General features: G+C 40.0%; 1 pseudogene; it reads right to left on the reverse strand.

Annotated features, from left to right (window-relative positions):
• Positions 1-13,943: 13,943 nt before the first annotated feature.
• Positions 13,944-14,119, reverse strand: LOC119865768 (annotated as a pseudogene).
• Positions 14,120-17,938: the final 3,819 nt, after the last annotated feature.

The raw sequence follows: 17,938 nt of genomic DNA on the forward strand, positions 1-17,938 counted from the left end.
CAGAACTCTCCAGAGAAACATAACCAATAGAGTATATGTGTGTGTGTATACAGAAATTTATTTTAAGGAGTTGATTCTTGTCATTATGGAGATTGGCAAGGCCAAAATCTGTAGGTTGGGCTGTCACGTTGGAAACCCAGAGAAGAGCCAGTGTTGCAGTTCAAATCTGAAGGCTGTTTGCTGGCAAAATTCCCTCTTGCCTGGGGAATCAGTCTATTTTGTCCTATTCAGGACTTCAACTAATAATAAGGCCCACCCTCGTGCTTATGGAAGGTAATCTGCTTTACTCAAAGTCCACTGTTTAAAATGTTAACTTCATCCTAAAACACTCTCACAGAAACATCCAGAAGAATGCTTCAACAACTTGGCCTAGCCAAGTTGACACTTAAAATTAACCATCACATCCCCTCCTTAAGATGTAGGTGCTGCTCCTCAGCTGCTGGTAGGTTGAGGTACTGATAGCTCACAGATGAGTCCCTCTCCATGCACTGCTCTCTCCTTGAGGAATCTGCCTCATCCAAGATCATACCTTGCTCTCCCTGCCCAGGGTATGTCCACATATAAAGACCAGCCTCCTTTGCCTTAAGCTGGGACAATACTAAAGGGCCACCCCTGATACTGAGCTCCCCATGGGATCAGCTGAGCTGTTTGTTGTGACTGCCTCATCCCAGTCTCACTTTTCTTCTGCTAAACGTACTTCCCCTACAAGTGTCCCCTGATGGTACCCTCAATAAGCCTCCTGCACACAAATATCCATTTCAGAGTCTGTTCAGCAAATTATAACTTGCAGGCTAAATGGAGCCCATTGCCTATTTTTGTAAGTTGTTTTGTTGGAACACAGCTATGCCCATTCGTGTATATGGTCCATGGCTCCTTTCATCCCCTCAGCTGAAAGTCAAGAAGTTGTAACAGGAACAGGAACTGTCTGATCCACAGTGCCTCAAATAACTATCTGGCTTTTAACAAAGAACTTTGCAAACCCCTGCCCCAAACAACAAATATACTCTTATTGCCACAAAATTGAAAAATATGTGTAAATCTGAGGTTTTTATATAATTGAAAGTAAACAAAATATTAAAGACAACTAAATTAAATTATTATTTCATATGATTTTTTTATATGATTGGTTTTGTGCTAAGGCCAGCAAGATTTGAATGAGTAATAAAGACATAGTAAATTTATTACAGAAATATTCCATTCATTTATTCCACAAAATTAATTTTTATCTTAATTTTAGTAAAAGCACTATTTTATAATGTAGATTTCACATAATTTATGTTTTACTGATAGTAATGATTGAAGGACTAAAAAAATATGATTGTATTTAAAGTGTTCAATATTTAAGTAAATTTTCATAAAACTTGCAAAGTAAATGTAAATTTTATTTTATTTTTTTTAAATTTTAAATTCTTTCATATTTTGCTTCAAAAGCTTTTTGTTCTAGGGACACCTGGGTGGTTCAGTGGTTGAGCGTCTGCCTTTGGCTCAGGGCCTGATCCTGGAGTACCCAGATTGAGTCCCACATTGGGCTCCCTGCGTGGGGCCTGCTTCTTCCTCTGCCTGTGTCTCTGCCTCTCTCTCTCTGTGTCTCTCATGAATAAATAAATAAAATCTATTTTAAAAAAGCTTTTTGTTCTAGAATGTCCAAAATTTATTAAATTTTTAAAAAATAAGCAAATCATTATTTGATTTCAAATTTAAACCAAAGCTACATGAAAGTCAAGTTTGTACTTCTTAAAATTTAACAAACCCTTTTAAAATATTTGTAAAATATTGATCTATTTACTGTTGTAGCATTTGATGTTTATCCGATTGCCAAATGTAAAGAACTGGTATCATGCTGAGTTCAAGCGACATCTAGACTGCATATACACAATATATAATATTCCTTAGCTACCACATGAAGCAATTGTAAGTACGATACTAGTGAGTACTTCTAGAGCAAAAACTGGAACACCCAAAGAGCAATAAGAAAATGGATACCAAGCACTATTAGAAATCAATACTTCATTCTTCAGAAACCAATTGCATCCCTGCAGAGGGCAAGGGTTTAACAAGTTAATTCACAGGTCTTTTATCTAAGCTCTGCTATTGAATCCTCTCCCACTCCAAGCATTGTTGGTACTGCTTGTAGTGCTCTATCCCAAGTGACAGAGATGCCCCCTGTGTCCTTTAATGTATATATATATTTGGGTGTGTCTATGATGCAGTGCTTCCTAAAGTATCAGGCACAAAGATAGCCCCTATTGCCTGGGTTCAAGAGCTGTGCTACCACTGGATCGCAGTGACCAAACCTGCCAAGAAGCAGCTGTAAGAAGCTCAGATCAACAAGGGTCAGACTCCCAAGCACAGAGAAAAGAAGGGAAAGGTGGAGAATGGATGGGAGCAACGTGAATGGCCTTACTGAGTAGCCTTACACCCACTTACCTTACAGATCTAGGCCAGTGGAAATTGTCATATATGTCATCTCTGGAACATGTACTGAAGGTCACTGACCTCATCCTATCTCATGCTTCCCTGGTAACCCATCTCCCATTACAAGAGCTGAGCATTTAGGTTATGTGCCACTTTAATTCACATTTTTTTTTTTTTTTACTTTTACTTGCATATATTTTATGCAGAATTACTCCCAGGCCTTATGAGTTTTTTTCTTCGGTTTCTTCTGGGTTATCTTTTACTTTTGTGCAACCTCCTCTTCTGATTTAGGAATAGTCTGCTCTTTTTCAACAAGGATCATCTCAATGTGACAGGGAGAGCTCCTATATAGGTTAATAAGACCATGAGCCCCGTAAATTCTATGCTGAAACTTGGAGGCTTTGTTCACCTGGTTGTGCTCAGTGACCAGAGAATATACATCTTAAACCCTTACGTTCAGCATTACTCTCTGCATTTTTAAGCATGCAGTAAAAATTCAGCACACTTTTCGGGCCACCCACCTTGTGTTCAGCCCCATTGTTTGGCCTGGGCACATCTACAGTGATTCTGTCATTGTAGCAACAGAATAGCATACATTACTTCTGCAAAGTGACATCCTTCAGGCATTTGGTGGCTTTTTGGAAGTACATACCCTTGATGGCCTGGGCAGTTTCACATGTGTTCTTAAAGGGACCTCTTGATTTGCATGATTTTGTAGGATTTTCTGGGTCAGGTGAATAGCAAATCATTTTCAGAGATTACCTCAGGCCACTTATGGGAAGAGCCACTTTAGTTCACTCTTAATTAAGACTTAGATTTATATGTGTGGCAGAGCAATACAAAGAGCAAACCAAAGCCCTCATCCTGAGGTTGAAGGTCAAATGGTTTTCATTCTTCTTTCTTTCACCATAATAATAAATCACAAATTGCAACCTTTGGGATGTGAAAATAAAAGCCTTTTCATTGGGATCCCTGGGTGGCGCAGCGGTTTGGCGCCTGCCTTTGGCCCTGGGCGTGATCCTGGAGACCCGGGATCGAATCCCATATCAGGCTCCCGATGCATGGAGCCTGCTTCTCCCTCTGCCTGTGTCTCTGCCTCTCTCTCTCTCTCTCTCTGACTATCATAAGTAAATAAATAAAAATTAAAAAAAAGAAAAAAAAAAAAAAACCTTTTCATGGACACAAGAGTGTGATGATTTAAGAAATAGTAGTGACCTGGTTCAATCCTGAAGACTTTCCAGATTTGTCTGAGTATTTCTCAAGTCTTTAGAAGTGTGCCTCAACCAATTTAAAGCTTTTTATCTTCCTTACATATGCGGAGGGCAAGGAAAATATTGCTTCACTAGCTCACTATCAAACAAACATTCTTTTATACTCAAATGGTGTTCACCTTCTGAAGGAGAAAAGAAAATTAATATTTATTGTCTACCAAGGGATTCATGGAAATTAACTTTTACTGAATGCCTACAAGTCATTTTCTGGAAGAGAGAGACCAGGCTGGCAGGTCACATAGACTCAGGCTAAAGCCATTGTTTGGAATTGGTTGGCAATATACTGGCTGATAATCAACTAAAGAGAGTCAGGCATCAAAGAGGAATGAGCTGAAACATTAAGCATTAGGCTGCTCTGGAGAGAAGAGACTATTTTTAATACTTTATGAGAAATGAGAGAAGCAGAAAGATGCAGAGATGAGCCACATTGCAACTCAGGAAACAGAAAAAAAGTCACTGCCAAGTTGCATTTCCTGCAGTTGAGGTCCTAGAGGTTCCTTGCTATCCTCACATAAATCCAACTTTACTTGAGTTAGCTTGGGGAGATTTCTGTTCCTTCTCATTGATTTCTGTGACAGTCAAATAGTGTCAATTCTTAGCAACTTCGCTGGTAATTCTACCCATGACATGGGATGTGGGTTTACTGGAAATGCTACATTTTCACACACACACACACACACACACACACACACACATTGTATACGTCATTCTAGAATCAAATAAAACTTTCCATTAACTACATTCTCACTTTACTTGGGTTCTGTATGACTAATCTAATTTCCTAGTTTTCAAATGCTAAAATAATAGAGAATAAAGATGAAGAGTTAAATACCTACCTGTTTCTACTTTGGGGCTGTTACAAATAGTACTGCTATAAACATTTTTGATATGTCTGTGGTGGACATACACAAGCATTTCTGCTCGGTTCATACCAAGAGAGGACATCTTGGGTCCTTGGAGATACATACATATACTTTTAGCTACATCCCTCAGAACAATAGAAAGTGATGAAACCAGTCCCTTTAGTGGATAGAAGACAGATTGTTAATTTTACAAGCTTTTGTTGGATTCTTGAGAGAGGCACATGATTACCTGAGAATGGGACTTAGACTGAAGCAGAAAAGATGTAACTTTTTAATTTTTAACCTGTAAAATAAATTCACCAGAAGAAGAGGTGTAGTCATTCCATTTCACTATATATCATGCCATCCAAATTCACTATATATATGTCTTGTTATATTTACTTTTTCTGCTTGGAAAATTTAGCTCCCATGTCTCTTTCATTGTTTGATTTAGCATTATGCTTTGCTCTGGAGAGCAGAGACTACTTTTCATAATTTATACCTTTCCTGAGCTTTTGGGGTTGAAGGTCATAAGCTAGGAGTTGGCAACAGAGCACTAGAAATCCTGTCTTCATTAGAACTGTTGTGGAGTTCTGGAGAATCTGAGCTTACTATTCTATTGGGTTGTATTTTTGTACTGGGTTATATTTTTAACATCCAAGAGTGAATTAGGCAGGATACATTGTTCACTGAATATCTCTGGAGACACCAACATATTTTTCATCTGAATGTTTTTCCTTCTGTATAGCATTCATTCTGCCCTAAAAGACATAAAGCAGCTGCCAAGAGAACACAGGCCACTGATTTTTAATAACTCTGAAAAACAAGTGGAGTAAGCATTTTTTTTTTCCCATTCCACCAGGAGAAACCTGAGACTCAAAGAAATTATGTAATGTCTCCCAGGTCACAGGAATAGTTCATAGAAGAAATGGAATTAGAGTTAGGACACCTTTCTCTGTGCACTAAACCACCATGAAATGCCCCCAAACGGCATTCAAGCATGCTGGTTCATACCAAGAGAAGACATCCTGAGGACATTCCTCAGATTCTCTCACCAAGCCATGTCACTGGGTAAAGCCATTTTGCCTAAATCAATTATATTTATTTCACCGTATTTATGAAGCTCTCACCATGTGCAAAGTACTGAGACTATTTAAATAACTGGTGAAGGGATCCCTGGGTGGCGCAGCGGTTTAGCGTCTGCCTTTGGCCCAGGGCGCGATCCTGGAGACCCGGGATCGAATCCCACATCGGGCTCCCGGTGCATGGAGCCTGCTTCTCCCTCTGCCTATGTCTCTGCCTCTCTCTCTCTCTCTCTCTCTCTATCTTAAATAAATAAAAATTTTAAAAAAAATAAATAACTGGTGAATATGGATCAAATCATCAAAAATGGGTTATGTTCCTACTGGCCAGCTCCACATGGGTGATAGTTATCTGTTTGGATAAGACAGAATCATATCTTATAAATAAGCAAAATTTCCCTCAGAAGTGTCTTAGAAAAATGTTCCTTGAAAGCCCTTTAGGTAAGTTACCTTTGAAAGTCCTCTGTCAATGACACATTTGAGAGTGACATTCTCATTAAGTGGTGTTCGGTCAGTTCTTCCTTCCCCTATTTCTGTTTCTTCTGTTGAGTACCTGTTAAAGCAGGGGCTGGCACAGGGCCATCTTTTATGTGTATACTAGAATCATATTACGTTTGACAAGATGCTCACACCATGGGCGGGGAGGGGCGAGGAGGGGGCGGGGGGGAGACAAGCCAAGACAGGCCGAGGGGAGAGCTGCTGACATCTGCCATCTCACATGGACAGTGGAATGGTGAGCAGAGCCACCCAAGCCATTTAAGCCATATTGTCCTTTTGTATGAACTAAGTGTCCATATGATATCACCCCCACTGTGTCCAACCTTTCCCTGGAAATTCAGGACACCTTTAGTTTTTCTGTCTTCACTATTCTAGTCAGATATCTTAGCTAACATTCTTTGGCTGTAAATATCAGAAGCCAAACGAGAGAATGAACATGATGAACATTCACTGGCTCTCTTCCGAGCATGCACTTCCCTCCTGCCTACTTGCCAACGTTTCCAGGTTTCTCAGTGGGAATCTGTATGGATCTGGGAGCTGTGACTCCAGCTCTACTCTAGGGATGGGACATTTGACCTATACTCATCCAATCGACTTAGGCCATCTCAATTCCTACTCCTCTTCCCCAGGCTCCCTCCCACCACAGTGATTGATGTAGAGATGGACATGAGACTTATGTCAGTCTAATTAGCTTGAGTCATGGGACTTCAGTGGGAATTTTGGATCTCTTTTCTTTTGGATGAAAGAAAGCAAATAATTTTGAAGGCTGTGGCAACCATTTTGACCTCATCATAAAGAAGGGATGAAAAAAGCCAGACCCTTGGGGATATCATTGGCCCACTTGATCAAGTATCACTTGAAATGAAATTCCTTTGTCTTTTCAGTAATAAAAACCAAGAAAATCTCCTCTCTTTCTCCATTCCCACCTGCCCCCTCATCCCATCTTTCCTCATCTTTCTCTTTCTCTTTCTCTCCCTCTCTTGTCTCCTCTCTCCCTGCTCCTCCCCCTGATTTTTGTTCTCTTCTTTCCCTTCCTCTTTCCTTTTACTCTCCGGGCCATATTTACTGACCATATAGCCAAATATAGTTCTCCAAAATTACCCATTGTTCCTAGATTCATATCAATTCAAGTGAACAGGCCAGATTGAATTAGAATGTCTTGCACCAACATTACATTTCTGGAAATCAAGGATTTGATTGACTCAATCCTCAGTAGCCCTGAGAGAAAAATAAGACAATGGCAGATTCAAGAGGCAGAAGGAGATACAAATCCCACCATTGATCCACCCATAGCAGTTACATGGAGGGAAGCTGGACAGAACTCAGACCAAATTTGTATCCTAATAAATTGGCTGAGGCAAGGACCTTGAGAGCAAAACGAAGTGAAGGTGATGACAGGTTTTTTTAAGTGGAAGATAGGTTGTAAGCAGATAAATTCTCCAATTGCCTGATTTTTCTTCAACAAAAATCAGATGAAATGATGTCCTTTTAAGAAGTGTATATGGTGCATGATTTCGTCAAGTAAACCAAAGGCAATTCCTAAAAGCCTTTTGAAAAGAAAATGCTGAAATTCCTATGACCACAAGAGATGAAAGATGAGTGGCAGGAAGCAAATGGTAAAAGAAGAAATAAAAAGAGCAGCATTTATATTTAGGGACTTCAGACAAGTTGCTAAAAATGATTACCCATTGATTTAGGAATGATCTGGTTTTTAAGATCATAATTCTTTCACAAATAAAGTGCTTTGAATTTCTTTAAATCTGGCACACACAAAAACCTCTGGTTCAAGATTGCATTATGATTATCCCCTTGTGGTGGCAGACACAGTTCAGGAATGTTCTGTGCTTAGTTGAGCTCATTGTTCCTGTTCAGAAATATTTCAGATTCCTATTCAAGTTTTCTGGGGACAGGAGACCTTTGCACTTAAGAAAATTTAATTCAGCTTTGTTTTCAAAGGATATTCTTAATGAACAGATGTTTTTCCCCATGCATTGTGAAAGATAAAGGTTTGTATCAGTTAAGATTCTGTTAAGTTGGGATCCCTGGGTGGCTCAGCAGAGGAACGTCTGCCTTTGGCCCAGAGCATGACCCTAGAGTCCCGGAATTGAATCCCACATCTGGCTCCCTGCGTGGAGCCTGCTTCTCCCTCTGCCTGTGTCTGCCTCTCTCTCTCTCTCCGTGTCTCTCATGAATAAATAAATAAAATCTTAAAAAAAAAAAAAAAAGATTTTGTCAGGTTGACAGAAACTCAACCCAATCTAGTTCAAGCACAAGAGAGAATTTACTCATGGATCTGAGAAGTCTAAGCTTGGGTGTGCTTCAAGCATGAAATTATATTTTAAGTCACCAATAGACATTGACAGCTGTCAAAGTTTTAGGCATTCTGATAAATGTACAGTCATGTTCAGAACATCACTACTCACAATAGCCAAAAGATGGAAATAGGCCAAAATCTGTCAGTAGATGAATGGGTAAACAAATTGCCATTTATGAATACATGGAATATTATTTAGCCATAAAAAAGAATGAAGCACTAATACATACCATAACACACATGAACCTCAAAAACATTATGCTAAATGAAGTAAACTGGACACAAAAAGACAAATATTGACTAATTTCATTTACATGAAATATCCACAATAGGCTAATTTATAAAGACAGAGAACAGACTGCCAAAAGCCAGGAAAAGGAAAAGATTGGGAATAATTGCTTAATGGGTATGGAGTTTCTTTTTGGGGTGATGAAATGCTTTGAACTAGATAGAGGCAGTGGTTGCACAACATTGTCAAGGTATTAAATGCCACTGAATTATTCATTTTAAAATGGTTAGTTTTGGGGTGCCTGGGTGGCTCAGTTGGTTAAGTGTCTGACTTCAGTTCAGGTCATGATCTCAAGATCCTAGGATCAAGCCTCACATCAGACTCCCTGTTCAGCAGGGAGTTTCTCCCTCTCCTTCTGCCCTTCTCCTCCTCATGCTCCCTCTCTCTCTCAAACAAATCAAATCATTAGTAAAATAAAATGGTTAGTTTTATGCTGTGTGAACCTCACTTCAATAAAAATGAAGAGTAAAGGAAAATAATTTTTAAAGAAGATTTTAAGTGTTCTGCCCTTTAAAAAATAGGGTTTTTAATGAGATTTATTTATTTATTTATTTATTTATTTATTTATTTATTTGAGAGAGAGAGAATGAGCAAGAGAGCCCAATGCAGGGGTTGATCCCAGGGCCCTGGGATCATGACCTGAGCCAAAGGCAAATGCTTAACCGACTGAGCCACCCAAGTGCCTCCAAAAATAGGTTTTTAATAATTAGAAAATACTAATTATTGTAATCATAATTATGATAGTGCTTTTATGGTTGGTTTGCCTCTGTATTTTAAATTTTGAAATAATTTCAGACTTAGAGTAAGGTTTTAAGAATACTATAAATAGGGGATCCCTGGGTGGTGCAGCGGTTTGGCGCCTGCCTTTGGCCCAGGGCGTGATCCTGGAGACCCGGGATCGAATCCCACGTCAGGCTCCCGGTGCATGGAGCCTGCTTCTCCCTCTGCCTGTGTCTCTGCGCCTCTCTCTCTCTCTCTGTGACTATCATAAATTTAAAAAAAAAAAAAAAAGAATACTATAAATAACTTCCATAGATCTTTCTCCCATATTTGCCAATTGTTAAAATTTTATTGCATCTCTACTGGAGAAAGTAGAGTGGTAGTTACTAGGAGCTGGTGGTTGGAGAAATAGGGAGATGTTGGTCATGGAATACAAAATTCTGGCTATAAGATCATTAAGTTCTTGGAATATAATGTACTGCATAGTGATTATAATTAATAATTTTGTATTACATACTTGAAAGTTGCTAAGAGAGTAGATACTAAGTGTTTGCACCACATAGAAGAAATGGTAATTATGTAAAGAGATGGAGGTATTAGCTAGGAGGTGTTAGCTAATGCTATGGTGTAATCATTTTGTGGTATATAAGTATATCAAACCAACACATTGTACACCTTAACTTAGGCAATGTTATATGTCAATTATATATCAATAAAGCTATAAAAAATAAACTAAATTTTAAAGGTTTTAGTGTATTTACTTATTTTCTCTATTATCTACTTACCTGCCTAGTATGTGTATATGTTTATATACATATATATGTGTATATATATATTCACATAATTATTTTATTTTAAGGATATCTGCAACTCTGATACTCTATAAATAATGGTGGAAAGTAGGGTAGAGGAGCAAGTAGGTCTGAGGACATCCATAAAGCAATGGCATCTGGTTAAGTGAACCTTAGATGCTGTGGTTTTGGATAAGAGTAGTGGAATGGGGAGAGGGGGAGAAGACTGTGGTGAGAGAGGAAGTTCCTGGCCATCTGCAACAACTTTGCAAGTGATGGGTCACTGCCAAGCTGAGTGCCGGGGACCACCAGCACAGGAAACAGGATGTGATGGCACCAGTCCAGCTCCCAAAGTAGAGGGACCTGCTAATCAAGCCATCAACCCCATCTGCCCACATTTCTGATTCTTCTTTGGATTGTGTTTGCTGTCCTTTGCTTTTGAAGATGACACCACCAGTAATGTGCCCCAGCTGGGAGAACAGGTGTCACTGATAAGACCAGCAGGGCCCCGCGATCTTCCCACGCTAGGACCATATGGTGATTACTCTTTGTTTTGAGGCTCTGGTTGCCACTCACGTTCCTGTGTTAGGTGCAGTGAGTTTTGTAGACTGTGGATGGCTTATTAAGAGGCGTCTCATTTCTTGTCCTCCCATGTGTGAGAGCCTGTCTAAGCCACAGTAAATACTTTTTCATCCAGCATATTTCTGTGAAACTCTCAGTTGTCATGTGGGAATATATTCCAGCTTCATTCACACTAATGCTGTTTATAAAATTGATTCTATAAATGCACACGTGCTTTCGGCTGTTTTTAAAAGCAAGGCAGCATGTTTAGAGGCCCTTCATCCTTTTATCTGTGGAATCTACTGAAAAGGACATTTTTGGAGAGTTATCTTTAAAATACACACAACTGTGTATAAAATAAAATGAATAGCTTAACAACACTGGTTCAACATCAGAGTGGTTATCACATCTTTTATGCTGGGACATATATACTGATGGCTTGAGTTAAACCACTTCAACCAATGAAAATTCAGCAATGTCCTGAACACAGGCAAATTATACAGAGAGATTGGAGTTTACCAGACATTGGAAAGGTGTAATTTTCTTCATTTTGACTGAGAAACATTTTTCTCCCCCAGAAACTCTGAGACAGCAATCTGGGTGCTTATAATCCATTTGGGATGAGATCCCAAGAAAACTGATGGGAGAGGAGGAAAAGAACCCAATAAAGGGCAAGGTGGTTGATAGATAAAGGTACTATGGACAGCTAAAGCTTAATTCTACTAGAGTACTTTTGGAGACAGCATAGAACAATCCCTTTAGAGCGAGCCCCCCTGAGGCCTGAGGGAGCTGGAGTATTCATATCCTAGTTATTACTTGAGGGTTGCTCAGGGACCTGCCTGACCACCTGTAGAGTGGGGCAGAGCCTAGTCTAGCTAAGGGGCCTTCAAAGAGTCTGAAATGTTGATAGCTGGAATTTAGGTGATAGAAATGCTCAAGGGAATATGATAGTATCTGCTACCTATGAGGCAGGCAGAGTCTCCCATTTTGCTACTTGGGAAACAAGTTTAGAGACATTTAGTGACTTTCCCAAGTTCACATGGTATTCCAGGGTTTTTCTAACCACAAATTTTTTTATTGAAAACTGAAGTCAAACTGGCACAAGCAAAATAGAGAATGTATTAACTCACATAACTCTAAGCTCAGGGGTAGGTCTTGGGGTTCAGCTGGATCTGGAAACCCAAATCATGACATTAGCACCATAGTCTGGCCATTCTCTTCTGTGTATATTTATTCATTAAATATTTATCTCCAGAAACTAAACCAAATCAGTAGTTGATAGGACACCTTATAAACAACACTACTCAATTGAGAAAGTAAACTGCCTATGGATAAAGTATAAGGTAATTTTAAATGACTAAATATTAGTAAGTAAATAATAATACAAGAAGGTTGTGTATACATCCACAAGTTGGGAGACTTTGACAAGCTCAGAAATTGGAATGAATCTGTCAAAAGCAACCAATTTTGAAAACAAAACAAATGTTTTCTTTTCTTTTTTTTTTTAATTGGAGTCCAATTTGCCAACATATAGCATAACACCCAGTGCTCATCCTGCCAAGTGCCCCCCTCAGTGCCCATCACCCAGTCACCCCAACCCCCTGCCCACCTCCCTTTCCACTACCCCTTGTTTGTTTCCCAGAGTTAGGTGTCTCTCATGTTTTGTTACCCTCACTGATATTTTCATTCATTTTCTCTCCTTTCCCCTTTATTCCCTTTCACTATTTTTTATATGTTTTATTTCCTATCCAAGTTTCTTTTATTTTTTTAAAATTTTATTTATTTATGATAGTCACAGAGAGAGAGAGAGAGGAGAGAGAGAGAGAGAGGCAGAGACACAGGCAGAGGGAGGAGCAGGCTCCATGCACCGGGAGCCTGATGTGGGATTCGATCCCGGGTCTCCAGGATCGCACCCTGGGCCAAAGGCAGGCGCTAAACCACTGTGCCACCCAGGGATCCCTATTTCCTATCCAAGTTTCATCTGAGATCTTACAACTCTAGTGCCCTCTCTGCTATTTCAGTAATGGCTTAGCAATTCAAAGTCTCATTCACAGGATTTTAAGTGGTGCCTTGTCCATTAGTGGTGTGTCATACCCTCTATCCTAGATTGTGGTTACCCACTTTCAGTGGACCCAGTGGGTGTTTCAGTATGCTTCTACCATACATTCTCTCTTTATCCACCTCAGACAATATGGTCCTCTCCTTCTCCCAAGACACTATGTCAGGATCCACAAAATAGAGCCTACGCTAGAAGGACTCAGCAAGTAACTGGAGGGTGTTTGTTGGTGGTGAGTCTAAAAGAGACTGGCTAGAGCAATGGGTCCTAGGAAACTCCTGAGCAGAATGAGTTGTCAAATTAGTTCTTGGGAAAATGGGAGGAAGTGCCATCAGGGCGTCAGGAAACAGGGAACCCAGGAGGATAACTGTGACAAGAATGAGACGAGGGAGTGTCCCGCAGGTTGGGTTCCCTGGGAGGAACTCTGAGATGGAATTTGGTTTGCAGGATATTTGCTGGGGAGTGTTCTTAGAATCAATGCCTGAGGGAAGTAGGAGAAAAAAGTAGGAAGCAGGAGTGGATGGAGGGAAAAGATCAGCTGCAGTGTGGAGGCTAACAGGCTCCATCAATTCATGGGAAGCACGGGAGCCAGAATGGGTCTTCAGAGTTGTTCTGAGTCAAGCTGAGATGGCTGGGCCTTTGAGTTCCAGCATTGATTAGTCACTACATGGGAGCAGCCTCTGAAAGTAGGTGGTCTTGGATGACTCTGCTTCCTGCAGCCAAGGCAATCCTTGAGGCATGAATAATTCAAAATATATCTTCTGAAATTCAGATCTCTGCGTGCAACTGCCAACTTGACATCTCTTTCCCATATGAAAACAAGTTAAGAGATGGAGAGACAGGAATGAAAATACAGAGCAAGATGATGGTGGTGGCTGCAGAAAAGTAACAGAAGACAGAGGTAACAAAGCCTGTGTCACTCCTTTCACAGTTTCCCAAAGGTTTATCATTATCCTAGAAATGGCTCTGTGGGAATGGACCCCAGACCTTCAAACACTCCTGTCAGGATCTCTCCACTCTTCTACCCAACATCCTGCTCATTGATACACTCCTCACATTTCACAGTTTGTGAATATTTTCTCCTTTTGCTTTGAAAGTTGATCTTCTTTTATTACTAGCTCAGTGTTTATGAAATGACCTTTAGGAATTAATATAAGACCAGTGTAATTTAAAGGTCTCAGAGCCAAAAGACTTTGGAATAAAGGTCCCAGGACTTCAATTAGCAATAATCGCGCCTCGGATAAACCTCATTGGCTACGATACTGCCACTGCGCAAAGCTAGGTCCCAGGACTTCAAAGCAGAGATGGCAACCAATGGCTTCAGCCATTGAGATTTTCTTGGGTAGGGAAACTCTGGAATACAGGAATGAGACTTCCTCCTTGTCTCCCTTTTTCATCTGCAAATTGTTTCATAGGTCATATACTGAAATGGAGGTTCAAATTTGACTCCCCCAAACTATGATTTATCTCCAAAAATTTAGAGGAAGGAAAAACAAAGAGAAAAACTTTAGAAGAATGAAATTGTACATTTGTGGTGTTGGAAAGAGTATGGGATTGGAAGCCAAGAGATTTGGGTTTTTGGTCCTGATTCTGCCACTGAAAGTAGCTATTTGACCTTGAACAAAACACTGGAGTTTTTTGGCCTGTTCCATAAAAGGAAGGGGTCTGGGAATGGTTATCTGTTAACTGGCCCCTCCTGCACTTCTTTGTCTTTTCTTTTTTTACTTGTAAAGCACTTTTATTCTTGGTTCTCTTTCATCCGGCTAAGTTTACTCAGTGGAGCTGGGTTGTTTCCTGTCACTGGATGAAAACTCTGGGCAGCCAGAATGACTTTTCTGATAACTCATAAGTAATCCAGTTTCCCAATCTAACTTTCCTTTTAATGAAAAGATTCTATTATTTGCATGATTGTGAGTGAAAATAGCATACATTGCAGAACTATGTCGAAGTCAGCAATGTGCTTCCATATATAGCAATTCAATTGGGCCTCACAAATGTTAACAGGCCTATGAGGGGGCTGGGCAAATAGTAATATTTTTCCCATTTTCTTGCTTGAGAAAGAAGTTTAGAGACATTTAATTATATATTGTATCAAGGTTTTTTGGTTGAAAGTTCTTCCTGAAAAAAGAGTTCAAACTGGCCCAAAAATGAGAGCTTATTGGCTCATGCAATTGCAAAGCCCTAAGGTAGGTCTTCAGGTTCAGCTGGATCCAGGAACTCAAACTATAACATTAGCATCTTATTTCTTCTCCATAATCTGGTCATTCTTTTCTGTGCATAGTCTTCATTAAATTAAAAAATATTTATTTAACACCTGTTATGTGTTAATCATTGAAGACACACAGAGTATGATGAACAAAACATTGTATTTAGAACAGTGACTAGCACACAGCTATGTTCAATAAATATTCATGGAATTTACATTCTCACATTCATGGGAAACATTCATAGAACTTACATTCTACCAAAAGTAGAGGGCATAAACAAATAAATAAATAATGTATATTATGTCAGATAGTGATAAGGACTATGAAGATAACTAAATCAGGAAAAGGTAAGAGTAAGAGTGTGGTCAGAAAGGAGTCTATCAGGGTACTTGGGTGGCTCAGATAGTTGAGCATCTGCCTTCAGCTTGGGTCATGATCTCTGAGTCCTGGGATGGAGCCCTGCATCGGGCTCCCTGCACACCAGGAAGTCTGATTCTCCCTCTCCTTTTACCTCTCTCCCTGTTTTCTCTCCTTCTTAAATGAATAAATAAAATCTTTTTTAAAAAAAGAGTCTATGATAAGGTAATTTAAAACATTTTTAGTATGGAAATTTCAAACACACAAAAGGAGAAAAAATAGAATGATCCATTACCCAGTTTCACCCATTTAGTTTCACCCATTATCAACATTTTTCTAATCATGTTTTACCTATTTCCCTTTTATCTATGCACACACACACACACACACACACACACATTCACACATAGCAGCCAAATCAAAACATCATCCCATTCTATCCATAATATGTAATTAAGACCAATGAGAGCATTTTCAGCATCATCTACAATACCATTATTATACCTAACAGAATTTTTTTTAAGATTTTATTTATTTATTCATGATAGTCACAGAGAGAGAGAGGCAGAGACACAGGCAGAGGGAGAAGCAGGCTCCATGCACCGGGGAGCCTGATGTGGGATTCGATCCCGGGTCTCCAGGATCGCGCCCTGGGCCAAAGGCAGGCGCCAAACCGCTGCGCCACCCAGGGATCCCTATACCTAACAGAATTAATAAAATATTTAGTATCAGTGAATACCCAGTAATAGGGTGATATTTGAAGGAGGTGAGGGAGCAAATCACCAGCTATCTAGGGAAGAACTTGGCAAACAGAGAGCTGGAGGTCCAAAGGCTCTGCAATAGGATCTGCTTGGCATGTTTAAGGAACAACGTGGTAGCTAGTGTGGCTGCAGCAAAGGTAGCAAGGGGGTGAGCGGGTGGAGAGAGGTCAAATGTTAATTGGGAGTTGGACCCAGAAGAGTGTCAAACAGGGTAAAGACTACTGAGTGAGACAAGAGATTTCCATGAGATTACAATAAGGAGGTTCAAGCAGCTGGAGTGATCCAGTCAGACCTTTAGTTGAAAGGATCACTGGCTGTTTTGTAGAGAATGAACTCTAGGTATCATCTTAGAAGAGATAAATTTCAAGACACTAATTGCAATAATCCAAGCAAGAAATATCAATAGATTGGAGCAGGCTAGTGGAAGCAATGAGAAGTGACTGGATTTTGGAATTATTTGAGGATAGAGCAGAAAGGGTTTCCTTATGGATCAGATGTGTGATGTGAGAGAAAGAGAGAAGTCAGGGATGACTCTATGGTTTCTAATATAAGAAATTGGGTCAGTGGTGGAGCCATTTATGGAACAGAGAAGATCAGGGGAAAAGCATATTTGGGATATGTAGATGCCAAGAGTTGCTTTGGATATGCTAAGTTGCAATGCTTATTCAACATTTAAATGGAAATGTCAAGTAATCCACTGGATCCACACATCTGGTCATTAATATAGAAACCAGGCTGGAACCTGCAGTGCAGGATGTATTAGGTTCAATATACTCTGCCATTTTGTTTCTTAGATCCTCACAAACCCAATTCCAGTGGAAGAGAAAAATGTTTATTTTCTGGTCACTGAAGCAGAATTTTGTGATTTATCTTGGTTACCTTGAATCATTGTCAATCACTGCAGCCAGTGGGAAAGGAACCTTTGATTGGCCAGGCCTGTGTCCTAAATTCCCCCATTGAGCCAGGGCAGGGCCAGCACATTGACAGAGAGTGGAAAAGTTTGATTCTTCAGAAAACTATGCCTAGATGCTTAGGAGGATGCTGGGAGGTAAAAACCATGAAAGATTAAGTGGTAGATCTGGGACTCAAAACAGGAGACCCACACCTTTGTAACAAAATTCTGAAAGAAAAAAACCACACAGAGTAAGTTAACAGGTGACACTAAGAGAAGAAAGAAATCATCCAAGTGAGAAAACCAAAGACTGAAACAATGGTGCCTAATTCCCTGTTTTAGGGCTCCTTTGGGAAGCTTAAAGTTAAACGATTGCCAGTTCTAGTCTACTAGTGTTTCTGGGATCTATTACATTGTAACTAACCACTCTGCAATTTAGTGGCTTAAAACAAGAAACACTTTATCTTCATGGTTCTATAGGTTAATGGACCTTAGCTGGGCAGTTCTTCCCTTGCTTTGCTTGGACTATCGCCCAAGTGGGACTGGAGTCAGTCATCCAGAGATTTACCTGGGATGCTGGGGAAGTGGAGTCTCTTTCCCTTTCCATGTGGTCATGGGACCTCTCCTTTTCATATGACGCCTCCACATGTTCCCTTCAGCAAGGTAGCCAGACTTCTTAAATGCCAGCTCAAGGCACCCATAGGTAAGTGTTTGAAGAAGAAGTAATAAATGGAAATTACCAGTCCTCTTAAAGAGCTCACCTGCAGTGTTATTTCTGCTGGTTCTATTGCCTGACACAGTCCTGGGCAAGCCAAAATTTAATGTGGGAATGAGGAGTGGGCCAACACAAGGCACAGACAACAGGAGGAGTTCGCTGAGGAC

The sequence above is a fragment of the Canis lupus genome, chromosome 24 (genome assembly GCF_011100685.1).
Source record: "Canis lupus familiaris isolate Mischka breed German Shepherd chromosome 24, alternate assembly UU_Cfam_GSD_1.0, whole genome shotgun sequence".
Taxonomy (NCBI): Eukaryota; Metazoa; Chordata; class Mammalia; order Carnivora; family Canidae; genus Canis; species Canis lupus.